The sequence below is a fragment of the Macrobrachium rosenbergii genome, chromosome 1 (genome assembly GCF_040412425.1).
Source record: "Macrobrachium rosenbergii isolate ZJJX-2024 chromosome 1, ASM4041242v1, whole genome shotgun sequence".
NCBI lineage: Eukaryota > Metazoa > Arthropoda > Malacostraca > Decapoda > Palaemonidae > Macrobrachium > Macrobrachium rosenbergii.
In genome coordinates, this window is record NC_089741.1 from 39,201,307 (window position 1) to 39,221,037 (window position 19,731).

Below are 19,731 nucleotides of genomic sequence, written 5' to 3' on the forward strand. Positions count from 1 at the left end.
TTTACAGACTTAACATTCCATAGCAATAGCTTTTATATTTCCTCTCGGTTAAAGCATAGGCATTTCAGATGCACACTATACTTCCTTTCATACTTATCACCTCGTGAAAATTGAAATACGATCAATCATTAATACATTGTCAAGAACCAGAGAAATACTTCAGACTGATACGAGTTCATTTCAGAAAACTGGCATAACCTGTAATCTGATCACTGGCGGCTGAAATAAACAGTTCAGACACAAAAATAACTCGACAAAAATATTGTCATGAAGCATTCACTCAGTCCACATATAATTATCAATACTTTAACATCTTATCCATAAGGTTATAAATAAAAAAACTAAATACCAAAAGTTATAGTAAAAAAACATTCGCTTGGAATTTGCTGTCTTCCAGAACTTACGTAACAATCTAGGACTGGTTACCACAGAGAGAGAGAGAGAGAGAGAGAGAGAAGAGAGAATCTTGCAGCTGTTGCTTAGGTAACGGACCGGCCGGAAGGCCAGGGGAGGAGGAGGGAGGAGGGGGAGGGGAGGAGGAAGGGGGAGTTTGGGATTTAGTGGTTTTCTGTCTGAGCATAGCCGGGAGGGGGTTTGATGGGTGGGGGTTGGGAAAGGGGAAGGGGTTGAACCAGAGGCCATTCGTAAGGACTATCGCTATTAGAAGCATATTCTCTCTCTCTCTCTCTCTCTCTCTCTCTCTACGTATATACTGTATAAGTATTTATATAGATAGATATATATATATATAGAATAGAGAGGACAGAAAGAAACAACATTTCTGAATCCCTGACCAGAGGAGGAGTTGCATAACCTAATCCTGCAATCTGCTAAGCCCGCTTTAATCATGAGTCCTTACGTCATCGGCAAACACTTGCTCACACAAACAAACAAACATAAGGAAAACACTAAAACAAAAACAAAAGTACATAAAAAACCCATAAAGATGACACAAACAGATACAAAAACAAACATACACAAAGGCACAAATACAAACACCAAAGTCTTACTCAGACATACAAACACAGACATACATCTACAAAAACAGAGAAGACATACACAAATAATACATATAAACATACACACAATACACACTAGTAAAATACACATCTACATTAACATACACACAAACAGACGCACACACAAACAGACAAGACATGCTTACACACAATCACATACGCAAGCCTCGGGTAAAACACAAACAGTAACAAAAAGAGGGACAAACATAAAGCACACAGTCACAAAAAACAAACACAGTCACACAAACACGCACCAACACAAACACAAACATTCCTAAGAACAAAAACCACATACAAAAAACAAACGAAAGAATCATAGCAATACAAACACACAAATGCAGTCACATTAACATACACAAGCACAAACAAACAAACAAACAACCAGTCACAAACAACGCACAAAGTCCCACAAACCTACAAAATCACCAACTGTAGAACATCCCAAGCGCGAGAATGTAACACACAGTCGCACATGCACACACAAACGAAGAAAATCCACAAACTCACACATACACAAATCCACAAACTCACACAAACACACACAGGCACAAAAAAAAGTAACAAATGCGCCGAAGTTTCTTCAGTGCAATGAAGTCTTCTGTACAGCATGTAATCATGGCCACCGAAAATAGATATATCTTTCAGTGGCCTCAAACCCTATGCTGTATGAGCAACCCATGAAACTTTAACCACGGCCCAGTGGTGGCCTATCCTATAGCGTTGCCAGAAACACGATTTATGACCTTTAACCTTAAATAAAATAAAAACTACTGAGGGTTAGGGGCTGCAATTTGGTATGTTTGATGACTGGAGGTGGATGATCAACATACCAATTGCAGCCCTCTAGCCTCAGTAGTGCTTAAATCCGAGGCGGACAGAAAAAGTGCGGACGGACATACAAAGCCGACACAACAGTTTTCTTTGACAGAAAACTAAAAATCAATCACTCAAACACACAAACCCCCACGCAGGCACAAACACGCACTCGCTCACATTCTCTCCTCGAAGGCGAAAGTCACCCAACTGCTTCTTTGTCGTATCAATTAACTCCAGAGAGAAGTGACTCCTCCTCCCTCTCCCCCTCCTCCTCCCCCTCCTCCTCCTCCTCCTCCTCCTCCTCCTCCTCCTCCTCCTCCTCCTCCTCCTCCTCCTCCTCCTCCTCCTCTTCTCCTCCTCAGGAGCCCAGAGACAGTCGTAATCGGAGCAGCCACACAGGACTGACTGGTAAAAGTCTCCCCCGACACAAATGTAATCAAATCGTGAAAACCAAACCCGGGTAGGCTGACAGGATATGTTATGTTATGTTATATTATATAATATTATATTTTATATTTTATATATATATATATATATATATATATATATATAATATATAATTGACAGGCAGAAGGTTCTCCTCTTGCTGAGCACAACAGGGAGGATGTCTTATTTATTTATTTGTCTTCTATTTCTTCTTTCTCTTCCTCTTCTTCTTCTTCTTCTTCTTCTTCTTCTTCTTGTGGAGGAAGTGTCTTCGGAATTACCGTTGGATTCTTCATAAAGCAAGTTGTTGAATATAACAAGGTCTACTTTATTTATACTTAAATTTTTTTTAATGGCAAAGGCCAGTGGTAGGAAGAGGCAACCTAATTATAATTATATATATATATATATAATATATTATATATATATATATATATTATATATATATTATATATATATATATATATATATATATGTATATATATTTATATATATGTATGTATATGTATATATATATATATATATATGTATGTATATATATATGTATGTATATATATATATATATATATATGGTATTAATCCACCTCTTTTGTCTACAAAGAGGCGGGTTCTATTCTAACTCAATCCAAACTAACTAACAGTCTGCATTTCACTGCTTCTTTTTAACTCTCATATTTTCAAACTGGCTTTATTCTATCCCAATCAATCTGTGCTGCGTAGCCTAGTCTATCAATACTGCTAAGTTAATATGCACCTCTCAATAAGCAAAATATTAAATAAATAAAATAAACGAATTCCTTCACTCAGTGACTGGTTATGTCTCTCCAAACCTATTCTGCCCTAAAATGGAAGCCTGCAGTATCTGCAAAAATACAGAATTGAGAAAAATGGTAGATACTCCCTTGCCTTACTACTGATTCTGCAGATACTGCAAATGGGACCCACTAATAAAGCGATGAAGAATCATTCTGAAACTGCAGCAACTTGTGCATTAGAGTTTCACGAGCCCAATAGGTGGCATATCTCAATTTCAAAAATGTTGCTGATTGTGCAGTTTTCCATTTTGGGGCAGTATTAACTGGTGTCTATAAGTCTTCCTACGCCCAGTTAAACAAGAGTGTTTATTAGTGTTACCTAACCTACTCCTCTCTTCTTCCTACTAGGGGCTTTACACCCCCTCCCCTTCTCCTTCCCCCTCTCCCCTCCGCATACGCTACCTTAGAGAATGCTAATTGTGAAATGGGACATAAATTAACATAAATTCACAATCTCAAGTGATGCCTGATTCCAGGATCCTCCCAGGCCTTTGTTAATGGTGTGCGCCTTCTTCTGCCTTTCGGCTCTTACAAGGAAAGTATGAATGCAGGTTTTGTGAATGTCATTCATGATGTATAATCAATTTACATAATGTATAATTAGGGCCGAAATAATAATATATTTTCCTAAAGGAAGTATGTTATCTTTTTTACTTTCATGGATAGACATAATTTTTGTATATAATATTCATAAAGTTCATGATGAGAATATATAATATATATTTCATCATTGATATATATATATATATATATATATATATATTATATATATATATATATTATGTGTGTGTGTGTGTTTGTGTTTGTGACTAAAAGCATTGCCATAGTATTCCCATTACTCCAAAATGAACATAATTTCATAAAAACCAAAAATCAAAGATACACACTCACACACGCACATACACACACACACACACACATATATATATATATATATATATATAAATATAAATAGATAGATATACAGATATATATAGAATATATATGGATACACAGACATATATATATATATCAACTGAAATAATGAATAAACCTACAAAAAAAAACAAGCAGACAGAACATACATACAGACAGACAGACAGACAGACAGACAGCAAGACACAAGAGGAACACCCACTAAAAAAAAAAAAAAAAAAAAAGCCTGACCTTCGACGCTGGGCAGAATCATCTGCCAAGGTAAACTCATGGTCACACACTTCCCCATCCGTAATGATGCCCAATCCCCCCGCCTCTCTCTCTCTCTCTCTCTCTCTCTCTCTCTCTCTCTCTCTCTCTCACACACACACAAGCTATTAAGCTGCCCACTCCTATAACATTCTCTCTCTCGCTCCCCCTCAACTGGTACTAAATCATAATGACCTTCTTATTTTTGAACGCCCTGCGTTTTCTTTTTTTTCTCTCGCCCTCTCTCTCTCTCTCTCTCTCTCTCTCTCTCTCTCTCTCTCTCTCTCTCGCTTTTTGGAAGTAAAATTAATGCTGTATCGTTGTAATACAAATGTTTATAAATAAAAAAAAACGTTTTCAGACGAAAAGTTAAAAAATTTATAATTTGTATATTTACTGATAAGTTGCTAATAAAAACTATGAAATTTACTGTATAATATAATATATATATATATATATATATATATATAGAGCTATATATATATATATATATACATACACTTACACACACAGATATATATATGCATATATAATCATACAGTATATTAACTGATATTAATTAGAGAAATAAAGTTCAAGCCATACATCACCAATGTTTGTATATTTTTAAATCTCTAAAACAGCAATTCTTTTGAGTTCATAAAACCAACCCAATAATCAAACAAAAGTTACAATAATTAAGTCCTATAACATTTCCAACTATACAAAACGTAGACACAAAACAATGAGACAAAACAACACGACAAAAACACAACAAAAACACACTGAAATGAGAACAAACGCCGAAAAAAAACAAGAAAATCTCTGCAAGGCAAGAATTAAACGAAAAAAAATTTCCCCTATACAAAATAAAGACACAAAACGAAAAGTCACAAAAACAAGACAAAAACACAAGAAAACAAAAGCACTGCACTGAGAACAAATTATCAAAAACAAGCGAGAAACTCTTTGCGAGGGCGTGACTGGGGACCGATAAGTTCCTTCCGGTTTGCGTATCAGTTCAAAAACTTCCTGTTTCTAAATTTAGCCTCTAAATAAGAGAATTTTCATTTAGGGGGGGTTGGGGAGGAGGAACTGGTTTTATCCGACTCTCTCTCTCTCTCTCTCTCTCTCTCTCTCTCATGGTTGGGTTCGCATGAGGGAAGGCCTTATAGAATTCTTGGAAAAGCTGTGAAGCAAAAAAAAAAAGTAAAAATATATTAAAATTGTAAATAAAAAATAATAATAAAATAAAAGATAAATGAATACAAAATGAACACAAATACAAAAGGATTTAATGCTGTTTAACAGTATGAACTGTTTGGTGTAAGACTTATAAACAGACAAAAATATTCTTATTATCAACCATATGTATATAAATTTGTTATGAATGAAGACATAACTACATTTAATGTAGTAAAAAATCGGAAATTTTTACGTAAAAATTACACATAATGAATATGACATCTCATATGCCTACACATACTTTAACAAACCCTCTGTCACAATGTACATAACCCATACAAATCAGTGAATAACACCCCCAAACAATAATTACAAAACAAGAAAGATACTTACATAAACAAATAACTTATCTCCACATTACACCTACCACAAAGAGTATGATAAACAAACAAGTTAAAACACAAAGGAAAAGGTCCGTTCCCTCGCCCAATATAAGAGCAGAAGGTCAGGGGTCAGGTCAAAGGTCGAGAGAACGACGAGACAGACAAACGAACACAACAGGTCTCTAAGACGACGCCGTGGGAGGCACTTACATTACCTAAATTGTCCCTCTGCAGTGTCTTAAAGAAGCCTGTCGCAGTGGCTTAGCGTCTTAAAGACGTCTTTTGTAGTGTTTTAGTGTCTTACAGATGCCTTATGCAGTGCTTTAGTGTCTTACATACTCCTGCAGTGTCTTGCAGACGCATTTTGCAGTGTCTTACATTAGACGCCTTCTGCAATGTCTCAGAGATTACAGACGCCTTCTGCAATGTCTGAGATTACAGACGCCTTCTGCAATGTCTTGAGAGATTACAGACTCCTTCTGCAATGTCTTAAGAGTTACAGACGCCTTCTGCGATGTCTTAGAGATTACAGACGCCTTCTGCGATGTCTTAGAGATTCCAGATGCCTTCTGCAATGGCTTAGAGATTCCAGACGCCTTCTGCAATGTCTTAGAGATTCCAGACGCCTTCTGCAACATCTTAGAGATTACAGACGCCTTCTGCAATGTCTTACAGATTACAAACGCCTTCTGCGATGTCTTAGAGATTACAGACGCCTTCTGCAATGTCTTAGAGATTACAGAAGCCTTCTGCATGTCTCACTAACACCTACGCTATCTTCTTAAAGTCACCACGCCCACTACAAGCTATTCTTAGTTTTTCTTTTTTTTAAATTGGGTGTCTTTTGGTAACGAGTTCTGGTTTAACTCTAAAGGGAATCAGCTGATTTGGAGTCGTGCTAAAAAAAAAAAAAAAAAAAAAAAAAAGAGGTCAACGGGTCATACTCCAGTGTCGTTGAGTTCACAGCAAGGTTTTAAAGTGGGTTTTTGGATGTAGGTATAATTACATGTATTCTTTAAGCTTTTAAGAGCTAATTAGATTTTTTTGAATTAAGAAAATCTCATTAAGTTCTTACGGTACAGAATCTACACGCGAAAACGCAGTAATGCCAGAACCAACTTACTGACCAAGTGTACAAATACATTTGTTGAGCAGATTCTACTTTAATCAACTCATTTAAGTCTTAGAGGACTGGAATAGGTGGCTGTATCAATACATGTTTAATTCTTTTCGCTTTTACGCCTGTGTTCTCGATCTACTCTATCTCTCACCTGAGATAGATCGAAGTGATAGGAAAGCGTAGATTAATATATATATATATATAATATATATAATATATATATATATATATATATATATATATGAATGAATTTTATCACATCACCGTGATTCGTATACAAGGATTAAGCCACAAATGTCCTTTAATATCCTATTCGCTCTGCCTCGGAAATGATACGGTGGCCGTGTGGGTTAATGCGCGTCACTGTAGTCCTGAGTTATTGTCTTCCGTGGTTCGAGCCTACGAGACGATAAACTTTTTATCAACTAAAAAATTTCCCCTTCGGGTGACACATATAAAAATATAATTATTTCAGAATTTTAGCAATTGGATATTAAAAGGACATCTGTAGCTTAACGTTTATATATATATATATATATATATATATATATAAATAAATAAATAAATAAACAACCAGCGTACACCGATAAAGGACATCACGATGAGGTGGTGGGCATGATAAAAAAAAAAAGGTAATGACTTCCTCTTCAATGTCATCTCCATCATCACACACCCACCTTACCAAGCTTACACACTCTCTCTCTCTCTCTCTCTCTCTCTCTCTCTCTCTCTCTCTCGTGCTCCTAATTACCTTGTTACTATGTTATAGAATTATGAAAATAGAATTATGAAAATTCAATGAAAGTCAGAATAAACTTGTGTTTTATTTGTATGAGTGACATAAAATTATATAAAAAAAAATAAAGAAAAAAGGTATTAACATACGTCTTCGGTCCTATCGTCGCTGGAGCTGTTATAACACACTAAATAACGTGTGTGTATGCATATATATATGTATATATATATATATATATATAATATATATATATATATATGTCTAAAATCGCAATTTATATTCATATTTTTCCTGTGTATAACAGACCGTCTGCGGAAAAATAAACTCCACTAATCTAATCACAAAATCTTAAACAAGAAAATTCATAAGACCATTATTAATTAACATATATTGCAAAATTACAGAAACATCATCAGTCATTTTTCACTCGAAACGTACACACTAGACTGTCAACACTATTATGAGAATTAAGTACATAATACACCCCTTAAACAGCAGTACACACTCACACACACACAACAATACACCTTCATACCCATACGTACACAAACAAGATACAAAAATATGACAGAAAGAATTTGAAAGAAAATATTAAAAAGTGTTTAGATCTCATAAAATAAAACTGTGGTCACTGTCGGCCGTCCTTTGTTCTCCAATGGCGGACTCGAACAACAGCAGGAATTACGGGAAGATCCCTCAGCTCACGCAAGCAGCCTTGGCAACCCCTCCTTCCTCCCTCCCCCCCCCCTCCGGTGGGTGGAAGGAGCAGGAAGAAGGGGGAGGAGTACGGAGGGGAGGGGGGAAGGGGAATGGGAGGGTGTACGAAGAGAGGAGTTGGGAGGGTGTGTAATGGACTATCCGGGGTGAGTGGGTGGGACGGGAGGAAGGGGTGTGTAATGGACTGTCCGGGGTGGAGTGGGGGGAGACTGGGGAGGAAGGGGAAGGACAAGGGTGGTGAAATTTGTCCTACACTATGTTCAGATATAGATTCTTTTTACTCAGTTAATAATAATAATAATAATAATAATAATAATAATAATAATAATACTGCAATAAATGTAGAATTCAATCAAGGTAATTTAAAAGAAATTTCCTGAAATAACTTGACAGGTTTATGTTATTAATAAAAGAAATTATGATTAATTAGACTTTTATATAAAACAGAGTAACCAGGAGAGATTAGGTGTAATTCCAAAAGCAAAGATCGACAATACAAGCGTTAAAGAATATATAGAGTCGTTCAGGACGAGCAGTAACGACGTCCTCGAGAGAGAGAGAGAGAGAGAGAGAGAGAGAGTTTGCGTCATCAGGTCAGCGAACGATGAGTCTAACTTCAGCTCAGGTGAAACTATCAAGGATAATTATCGTTGCTGTTTTTGTTATTTTTGTTGTTTTAATGACAATCACATTTGTTTTTGTTGTTGTAACAAATGCTGTTGTTGTTGCAAGTGTCGACGTTGTTTTAAAAGCACCTAAAAGTGGCAAGTGTTAATTAAAAAATCAAGAAAAACACTTGGAAAACAACTTCAGCAGTCAGGGTAAAGCGGCATTAGGCCTACTATGTGACTGTAGTTGTCATAACTGCTGTTGTTGTTGTTACAAGTGTGGACGTTGTTCTAAAAGCACCTAAAATTGCCAAGTGTTAATTAAAAATATCAAGAAAAACACTTGAAGAACAACTTTAGCAGTCAGGGTAAAACGGCCCTAGGCCTATGTGACTATAGTTGTTATAACTACTGTTGTTGTTATTACAAGTGTCGTTGTTGTTCTAAAAGCACCAAAAAGTGCCAAGTGTTAATTAAAAAATAAATAACACTTGCAAAGCAACTCTATATAGCAGTCCTGGCAAACGGCACTAGGCCTACCTATACAGCCATAACTGAGCTCTAACTCCTTTTAACCAAATTAGACCAAGTTGGCCTTATGCCACCACAGACTCTTACATACCAAGGACATTTCCCATCGACCCACGGTAGTTGAGTCACCTCTCTCCTCTCTCTCTCTCTCTCTCTCTCTCTCTCTCTAATCGTAAAACCAACTTCCCTTCGGAGTCAAAGTTTTGCTGGGAGCCTTTGGTAATTGGCTTGTTCCTGTGTGCGTCCTGAGGACGACGTGTCCGGGATATCCCATGCTACGTAAATAACGCTTTGATTGTTGGTTCTACCTAGTGGCTAGTGACGAATCTCTCTCTCTCTCTCTCTCTCTCTCGTATCTATTTCTCTTTCACTTCGCTTGATGGTGGGCAAGCTATAGTTAAATGGAGAAGGGAAGTCCATTGCAACTTTTAAGCCTCTCTCTCTCTCTCTCTCTCTGTTTGATGGAGAGACAGGTATGGTTGAAGAAAAGAAATCCATCGCAATGTTTAAATCTCTCTCTCTCTCTCTCTCTCTCTCCCCATGATGGAGGACAACTACAGTTGGAGGAGTGGTATATTCACAGCTTTTAAACCTCTCTCTCTCTCTCTCTCTCTCTCATGAGTTACGCTGCTTTACTCATCAAGGTCTTCCCCAAAAAAAAAAATGCACAGAAAATGTAAAAATGGACGAGAGAAGCAATAATAATAATAATAATAATAATAATAATAATAATAATAATAATAATATCCCTAAAAAGTCAACAAGGAAAAAATTAATAATAATAAAAGTCCCTAAAAAGTCAATAAGGAAAAAATTAATAACAATAAAAATCCCTTAAAAGTCAATAAGGAAAAAAATAATAACAAAAATCCCTTAAAAGTCAATAAGGTAAAAAAATTAATAAAAATAAAAATCCCTAAAAAGTCAACAAGGAAAAATTAATAATACAAATCCCTAAAAAACCAATAAGAGAAAAAATTAAATCCTCCATCACAGATTTATTTAAATCCCTCTACAGTCAGAAAAGTCCCAAAGACCCATAAATCCTCCCGCAGTGCAGGGGGGTGGGGGTTGGGGGGGCCGCCGCGGACGAGACGTAACGACGGAGGCGAGAAATGACACAACAGCACTGCAGCAAAGGAACAGCAGAGGTGCAGCAGAGCGTGACGGCGTCGGCGCCTTCGTCTTCAGCAGCAGCAGCAGCTGCTGTGGCAAAGTCAGTCACTTCTCAAGGCTGCCTGCATCTGACTTCTGAGATTCACTCGGATGTGTCAGATGGCCGATAAGAAATGGAGACAAAATAAAAGAGAATGTATGCTGCCCTAAATTGGAAAATTGCAGTGTCTGCAAAATTGTCGAAATTGAGATATGCCACCTAATGGGCTCGTGAAACACTAATACGCAAGCTACTGCAGTTTAAGAATGATTCTTCAGTGCTTTCCACGAGTATTTTTAGGGGGTCCCATTTGCAGTATCTGCCAAATTTTCGAAACTGAGATATGCCAACTATTGGGTTCGTGAAACACTAATACGCAAGTTACTGCAGTTTCAGAATGATTCTTCACCAATGCTTTCCACGAGCATGTAGGGGGTCCCATTTGCACTATCTGCAAAATTGTCGAAATTGAGATATGCCACCTACTGGGCTCGTGGAGCACTAATACGCCAAGTTACTGCAGTTTCACAATGATTCTTCTTCATTGCTTTCCTCGAGTATTTGGGGGGGTCCCATTTGCAGTATCTGGAAAATCAGTAGTGAGGCAAGGGAAAACTGCAGTATCTACCATTTTTCTCACTTTTGTATTTTTGCAGATACTGCAGTCTTCCATTTTAGGGCAGTATTATAGAATAGGGAAGGAAAATAAATATGCAGATAAAAGTAAATAAAAATAAAAGAGAATGTATTGTAGAAAAGGGAAGGATTATAATTATGCAAACAAACGGAAGCAAAAATTTAGAAAAAAATTTATTGTAGAACAAGAAAGGACAATAAATATGCAAAGAAAAGGAAACAAAAATAAAAGAAAATTTGTTGTAGAATAGGAAAAGGACAAAAATTAACAAATACAAATTTGGAAAAAAAAAAAAAAAAAAAAAAAATAAAAAAAATATATATATATATATATATATATATATATATATATATATATATATATATATATATATATATATATATATATATATATATATATATAGATTTTGAAGAGAACTTAAGGTAAAAAAATTATCTTTCCCAAACAAAACACAATGTTGTGCTTGTTTTTATTTTTGTTATGGTTCAAACATCCACTATTGTATAAATAATCATAATAACAGCTCCTGTTATTATAATAACAAATATGCAATTGCATACACAACAGTGGATCTTTCAGCCATAAAATCTTCAAGAAGAGTGTTTACACACCGGAAGATTATGCATTTCCTAGAAAGTGGTCATCTTTCTTCAAAGAATAATATATAAGAGCTAATACATCCTACTATACATACTGTATATATATACATATATATTATGTATATGTATATATAATACATACATATATATATTATAATACATATATACATACATATATATACATATACATCTGAACATTAAACACAGCCTATCAAATATGCGTAAGAAAATCAATTTATTTACAAAGAATAAAAAGAAAAAAATATTCCCTACATATTTACAAAGGTAAATTATACTTATATAACTCAAGCTTCCCAACCAACCCCTTCTTCAACCCCAGGGAACCCACCCCCCCCTAACTCCCACCACCTTCTCATCACCAACAAAGGACCTACATTTTTGAGGAGGGGGGAGGGGGGGGAACCATCCCTCACAGGAAATCCAATCTTCCGGTATGTAGTTACTCATTTCCGATTCGCATCTACTAACTCCTTGAAGGAAGGGAAGGCTATTGCTCTGGCCATTCTTTTACTTAGTAAGCCGTGGACCTTCGTTATTGCGACGCCAGTTCCAGATACAAATCGATCTGTCATATCCGTTTACATAAGCTAGTACGAAGGGGCATGTGGTAGTTTGAGAGAGAGAGAGAGAGAGAGAGAGAGAGAAGAGAGAGAGAGAGAGAGAGAACGCATGCATGGCATCATGGGGAGAGAGAGAGAGAGAGAGACCATCATCTTAATAAAGGCGACGCATACGGCATGAGAGAGAGAGAGAGAGAGAGAGAGAGAGAGTTATCAATGATCTGAATGACAGAGTAAAACTTGAAGGTGTAAGTGTTGGTTTAAGGCAGAGAGAGAGAGAGAGAGGGCAATCTGTCCGAATCAAGCGGACCAAGTTTCTTTTCTGCAGCGGCGTCCGCAGTTAACCACTCTTAACACTCACATCCCTCAATCGATCCGTCAAATTCTCTCTCTCTCTCTCTCTCTCTCTCTCCAATTTTCACACTCAGACAAGACAAGCACACGATGAGTCTTTTAGGGTTTTACCCCTGTCATTCAAATGATCTCTCTCTACTCTCTCTACTCTCTCTCTCTCTCTCTCTCTCTCTCTCTCTCCAAACATTACATACCGTCTTCAGGTTTTACTATATCAACCATTTCAAGTCATTGATAACTCTCTCTCTCAATCTCTCTCTCTCTCTCTCTCTCACGTAATCAGCTTCACACGAGTACTTGTGTCTTCAAGTTTTACTCTGTCATTCAGATCATTGATAACTCTCTCTCTCTCTCTCTCTCTCTCTCTCTCTCTCTCTCTCTCTCTCTCTCTCTCTGCCTTAAACAAGCACTTACAACTTCAAGTTTAACTGTCATTCATTTCAAGTCATTGACATTTTCTCTCTCTCTCTCTCTCTCTCTCTCTAAGCTTTAGTTTTCAATATGCGTAATTTCTCCTTTCATAAACAAACTAAGCCTCTGTCATTCACACACATGTAATTCTAAAGGATGTTTCATTCATCTTTACATTTCAGCACTGGCATCTCTCTTTCTTCTCTCTCTCTCTCTCTCAGCTTCCTCATTTGAATACAGCTAAATCTTGTTCCTCCGATGTCACCAAAACAGCGGAGACACTGAGCCGAGATATTTAAAAGAGAGAGAGAGAGAGAGAAAGAGAGAGAGAGAGAGAGAGAGGCATTTCCGCAGCGAACATCGAAAATGTCAAGATGTCGAGTCAAAAGGTGATGGAATGACAGACGAGATATCAAGTGTTGATGCAAATTCTTCGATCACTTTAGTAGGTATTATACTTTCGAAGGATATTCAACCTTACTTATGTTTACTCTTATTTAAATATAATACAAAAGCCTTTAAAAGAAAATATTTATGGTTATGGCATCAACTAAAAGAAGTTTACACGTGAGAGTATACATACATACAGGACATACATACATACACACACACATCTGCACATATAAAATCATCTTAGACACGGAAATATAATAGGAAAATGATAAATATAAATGATTAAGTGCTCAACAGTTTCTACCGCCAGCCAGTGGATATATATATATATATATATATATATAGTGCATGTATGTATGTGCTAATATGTATGCCTGTCCTGTCCAACAGGTGTAGCCTATGTGTATACATATACAAGCGTTAGCGCTTTCCAATTCTGATTATAAACATAAACATTAATCTTTCACAAGGCTGTCAAATCGAATGGTATGAGGCCAAGAACACAACACGCAAGTCTTGTTGACAAATTATCGTCACGATAATTTGGGAGGGCGGAAATCGCTCCCTTGGTGTAGCGCCCCCGTCCCACATCTCCAGACGGGATGGGATGGGGTGGAATTGTTTATCCCAGTGGAATCCATTTACACATTCCCCGTCGTTATTAAGAGACAATAACGACATAATAACGCCGCTTGGGACATCAAGTTTGATAGAGTTGTTTTCAATAACCGACATTGAGCATCCCAAGGGCATGTTTTGTATACCTGTTATTTATTTGTTTTTGTGCCCAAACCAATGTTGCATGTAGGGATAATTATACTACCTTGCAACTAAATTATGTTGCTGAGTGTTTCAACATACTTGAGAGTCTGATACGATATATATGTGTATAGATATATATATATATATATATATATATATATATATATATATATATATATATATATATATATATGTAGTTATATATACATATATATATATATATATATATATATATATATATATATATATATATATATATATATATATATATATATATATATATATAAAGTTCAGTACTTAAACAGGACACATACTCATGACAAGAATTAACAAACATAAACAAACACTAAAACAAATGAAAACAGTAAACAAATCAATAAATAAAGAGAAACCCCTCCCCTCTCCCACACACTCCCCATAACCCCCCCCAAAACACCTAAGGTGAAAATCCCCTCAGGGGTCAATTCTCGCAATTACCACCTCCTCCTCCTCCTCCTCCTCCTCTTCTTCTTCTTCTTCTTCTTCTTCTTCTTCTTCTTTGCTTCCGGGAGGAAAGATGCTGTACTTCCTACTTTCTAAAAGCCTTACCATTAACACGCTGAAAAAAGACAGCGGGGAAGCTTTCTCCTATCAGTAAACCAAAGGAAATCACATGTAAGCTTAATGTGATGTCATTATTTTCTTGTCAGGTCTGACGACGTTTACGCATGGTGAATGTTTGGGCTCACAAGCGCAAGTGGGCACATACACACACACATATGTGATTATGTGTACATTTATATATATATATATATATATATATATATATATATATATATATATATATATATATATGTATGTATATATATATATATATATATATATATATATATATGTATATATATAGATATATATATGATATATATATATATATGCGTGTGTGGTTGTGTTAAAATGCAAAAACAAAAAAAAAAAAGTTACAGAAAAAGTTCCCACTGTCAAGGTTTCGATAAATTCATCCAAGTACATGAAAGAATTTCACATTGAGTAATTATGAAAATATTTTATACAGAAATTTTATGTAAATTAGACACAAAAAGTAACACATACATACACATATGTATATATATATTTATAAAACTGATGTTACAATACATAGAAATATAAAACAGGTAATGCGCATGACAAGTGAAAAACAACTCGAGAGAGAGAGAGAGAGAGAGAGAGAGAGAGAGAGAGAGAGAGAGAGAGAGAGAGAGAGAGAGAGAGAGTTAAAATCCTTCAAATATAGGGTAAAGACAACAGTGTATGTCTTTGTCTTTGTGATTACATAAATGAGAGGGTGATGATTAAGCCCAAGGTAAAATCTAGAAATGGAGAGAGAGAGAGAGAGAGAGAGTTTCTCTCCTGCTGCAGCGAATACCAAACCGACGGAATCATTAGGAAATTACCAGAGAAGTAATTAAGGCAAATAAAAGCTGTTCAAGGCCTGTTTCAGACCCAACCGGCGGCGCCCATCGACAGAAAACGCTAAACCCGCCCACGATAATCAGAGATTACTGCTCATTTACCTTCAGCGGCGATTAAAAGCGAATGCCAACTGCAAATTGCACTTTCGGGGAGATTTCTCTCTCTCTCTCTCTCTAGATAATGATTTCATTTTATTGCTCGGCGTCGATAATGACAGACACACACAAACACGCGCGCGCCCACGATTCGAACTCACTCACTCACCCACGTTCGGGTTTGATGGCTTTCCGTGAAGTCGACCTAACGGAGGTATTGAGACCTGGTTTAGAAATAAGATTACCTCTGGCCTAATTACACTCCTTTTATTCCACATTAAGTAGTAGTGCCGTCCGTGCACCTCACGTGGTGCACTGTAGGCATTATTAAAGACTGTTCCCGGCGTCCCTAAGGTCCCTAACTGCACCCACTTTATATCTCTAACTTTACCTCTAATCCCACTTCCTTTCTCCTATCTTGCTGTCCATCACCTCTAACTGTTACTTCTCGGAAGGCATTCTAAACATCACTGCTTTTAAGACTCTAAACGTCACTGCTCTTAAAACATTCTAAACATCACTGCTTTTCAGACATTCTAAACGTCACTGCTTTTAAGTCATTCTAAACATCACTGCTTTTAAGACATTCTAAACATCACTGTTTTTAAGACATTCTAAACGTCACTGCTTTTAAGACACTCTAAACATCACTGCTTTTAAGACATTCTAAACGTCACTGCTTTTAAGACATTCTAAACGTCACTGCTGTCAAGACACACTAAACATCACTGCTTTTAAGACATTCTAAACACCACTGTTTCAAAACATTCTAAACGTCACTGCTTTTAAGACATTCTAAACACCACTGCTTTTAAGTTATTCTAAACATCAAAGATAATATTGCAGTCAAATATACCAAATAAATTTATCAGCAAGGCTTTACAACCAACAACCTTTACAAGTATACACTACAACCTCCAAGGCTCACAACCACGAACTTCACAACCACCAAGAATGAAAACAGCAATCAAACACTAAAACAAACAAAAGCAAACGATTACCTCTCGTTCCTGCTTTCAAGAACTCGACAAACACTCGACCCTAATCTCAGGAAAACAGGTTTCGGGGACATTTATACACCCCGGGTTATCACCTGGTCACGTAACAGGAATACTTTCATGAAGTGGAAATGGCGATATAGAGTTACAGTGATGACGAGAGAGAGAGAGAGAGAGAGAGAGAGAGAGAGAGAGAGAGAGAGAAATAAAAATGTCGCGGGTTAGCGAAAGTGACTGGAAGGGGTAGGCAAGCGAGCAGGCATGCGCTGGGTGACGGCGCTTCACAATTGCCTTGTGAGGGGTTGACCTTCCACTAACAGGCTTTCACGTTATAGATAAAAATAAAGAAATAAATAAATGAATGAGTAGGAATCCTACCTCTAGAGCAAGCGCTGGGTGAAGGAGCTTCAATTAGCCTTTGTGAGGGCGACCTTCCGTCAGCAGGTTTTTAAGTTACAAAAATAAATATATAAATAAGAATATTAGCCCCAAAGCAAGCGCTGGCTGAAGCGCTTCAGTTGGCCACGTACAGTACTGTTACGAATACTTCTGAAATTGGCTGGGATATTCTGATTATGATAATATGAAAGAATTTTCCTACCCCTTAAAAGCGTTTTTGCTGAATCAATAAACTCAATCTAAAATTCACCGACTCTTGTCTAGATTTATGAATGAAAAAACCACAATTGCGGAGAAAATTGTAATGAAAATGTCAGACCGAGTTTAGAGCAAATATGAAAGGGTACAATCGTCAAATTCTTTACTACAAAGAACCTCTTTTTAGGCAGACAACCATAACTGTATTGGGTGAAAGCTTTCTTTCACTTTCACACTTTCACTCGCTGTTATTTTTTAATTAGCCCAATATTTTCCTTACAGTTCTTCACACAATAGAGGAATTTCACTGACGACCAGGCAACTTCTTGACGCTAAGGAACAGTGGTGCGAGTGGATAAAGTTCTTTATTTTTTATTATTTTTCATTTTACAATCTGACAAATTTCTCAGCACATAAAAGATTAAATACTGGATGTCTCCTACCGATAATCAAAAATTGCTAAGAAATTCAAAATCTCATGAAAAACAGTGTAATAAAAATCCACAATTATACAATAAATTATATTACAACGTAAAAGACTGATGAGGAACACCGTTCAGGTGTTCGAAAGCCTTGGCTGTTGTCTTTTACACAGTAATAGTTTACTAATTAATTGTGGATTTACATTACACAAAACAATAAACTGGTAAAATTTTATCATGATAAATTTTATGATATTCATTACTGATTCAATCGATAAGAAGTCCTACGGTCTACTAAAGTCCTTCTCCCAGATTCCGTTTCAGGGGAGCAGGACCTGACTACGAATTCAACAGGTGATTGCAAGGTACACCTGTGCAATCACCTGTTGAATTCGTCGTTTTCAAAACAGTACTATATACTGCCCTAAAATGGAAGACTGCAGTGTCTGCAAAAATACAAAATGAGAAAAATGGTAGTTACTGCAGTTTTCTTTTGCCTTACTACTGATTTTGCAGTTACTGGAAATGGGGCCCCCATAAATACTTGTGGAAAGCATTGAAGAATCGTTCTGAAACTGCAGTAACTTGTGTATTCTGTGTTCCAAGAGCCCAATAGGTGGCATATCTCAATTTCGAAAATTTTGCAGATACTGCAGTTTTCCATTTTTGGGCAGTAGAGACAAACCTATCTTTAAACGATTAGTTTATTAAGATTAAAAGGGAAAATTCCTGTCGTTTTTTAACAATGTGGTACAACCAGTTACGTTACAACAATGTTCTCAAATGATTTACCTAATTTATCTATTTTTCATCAATTTTATCTATTTACTAATTCATTTTTTATCTTTTCTCTTTTCTGATGACTGATCTCTCCTTTCTGCATTGCTTATTATCCTCTCTGTAACTTCTTTCAAATGAACACCATAATATTCTCTGGACGCTTGAATTTCAATTCAATGGCCCCTGGGGGCTTGTTCCTTATGAATACGGGTTTATCTTCATAATAATAATAATGAATACGGGTTTATAATAATAATAATAATAATAATAATAATAATAATAATAATAATAATAATAATAATAATAATAATAATAATAATAATAATAATAATAAATAATGCTAACAATTTAACCTTGCTAAATTAACTTTAACAAGGACAAAAAAAAAAAAAACCAGTGCGTGTACAGGTGTAGTAATGCTTGTGCAACTGACATCCAAAAAAAAAAAAAAACACAGAAAAAACACTGGAAAGACTTGCATTAACTGATGCTTGGCCGAAGTAGACTCCAAAGCACTTCCAAATGCAGGTCATTCCGTTTGTGACTCATCTCCCAAAATTTCTATTTTTGGGGGGACACAAACAGAAACGCATGTCGCCTGTCGCCACAGTTCCAGGTATCGGACAGGTATTTGTTTTTCTTAATTGACAGGTAACGAACAGGTGTTCGTTTTTGGTAATTAACAGGTATCGAACAGGTGTTTTTTCCTTAATTTACATATATCAAACAGGTGTTTGTTTTCAGTAATTAATAGGTATCGAACAGGTGTTTTTTTCCTTAATTTACATATATCGAACGGGTGTTTGTTTTCAGTAATTAACAGGTATCGAGCAGGTGTTTTTTCCTTAATTAACATAAATCGAAGGGTTTTTCCTTAATAGGAATCGAAAGGAGGTTTTTTAAATTAACGGGTATCAAACAGGCGTTTTTTCTCAACAGGTATCGAACAGGTCTTTTCCTTAATTAACAGGTGTCGAATAAGTGTTTTTTTTTTTTTT

The 19,731-nt window shown here is 36.2% G+C and overlaps 1 protein-coding gene across 4 annotated transcripts in view; it reads right to left on the reverse strand.

The window, feature by feature from the left end:
* The window catches only part of Rgl (Ral guanine nucleotide dissociation stimulator-like), a 207,772-nt gene that overhangs the window by 129,773 nt on the left and 58,268 nt on the right, over window positions 1–19,731 (reverse strand). The window lies entirely within an intron of this gene.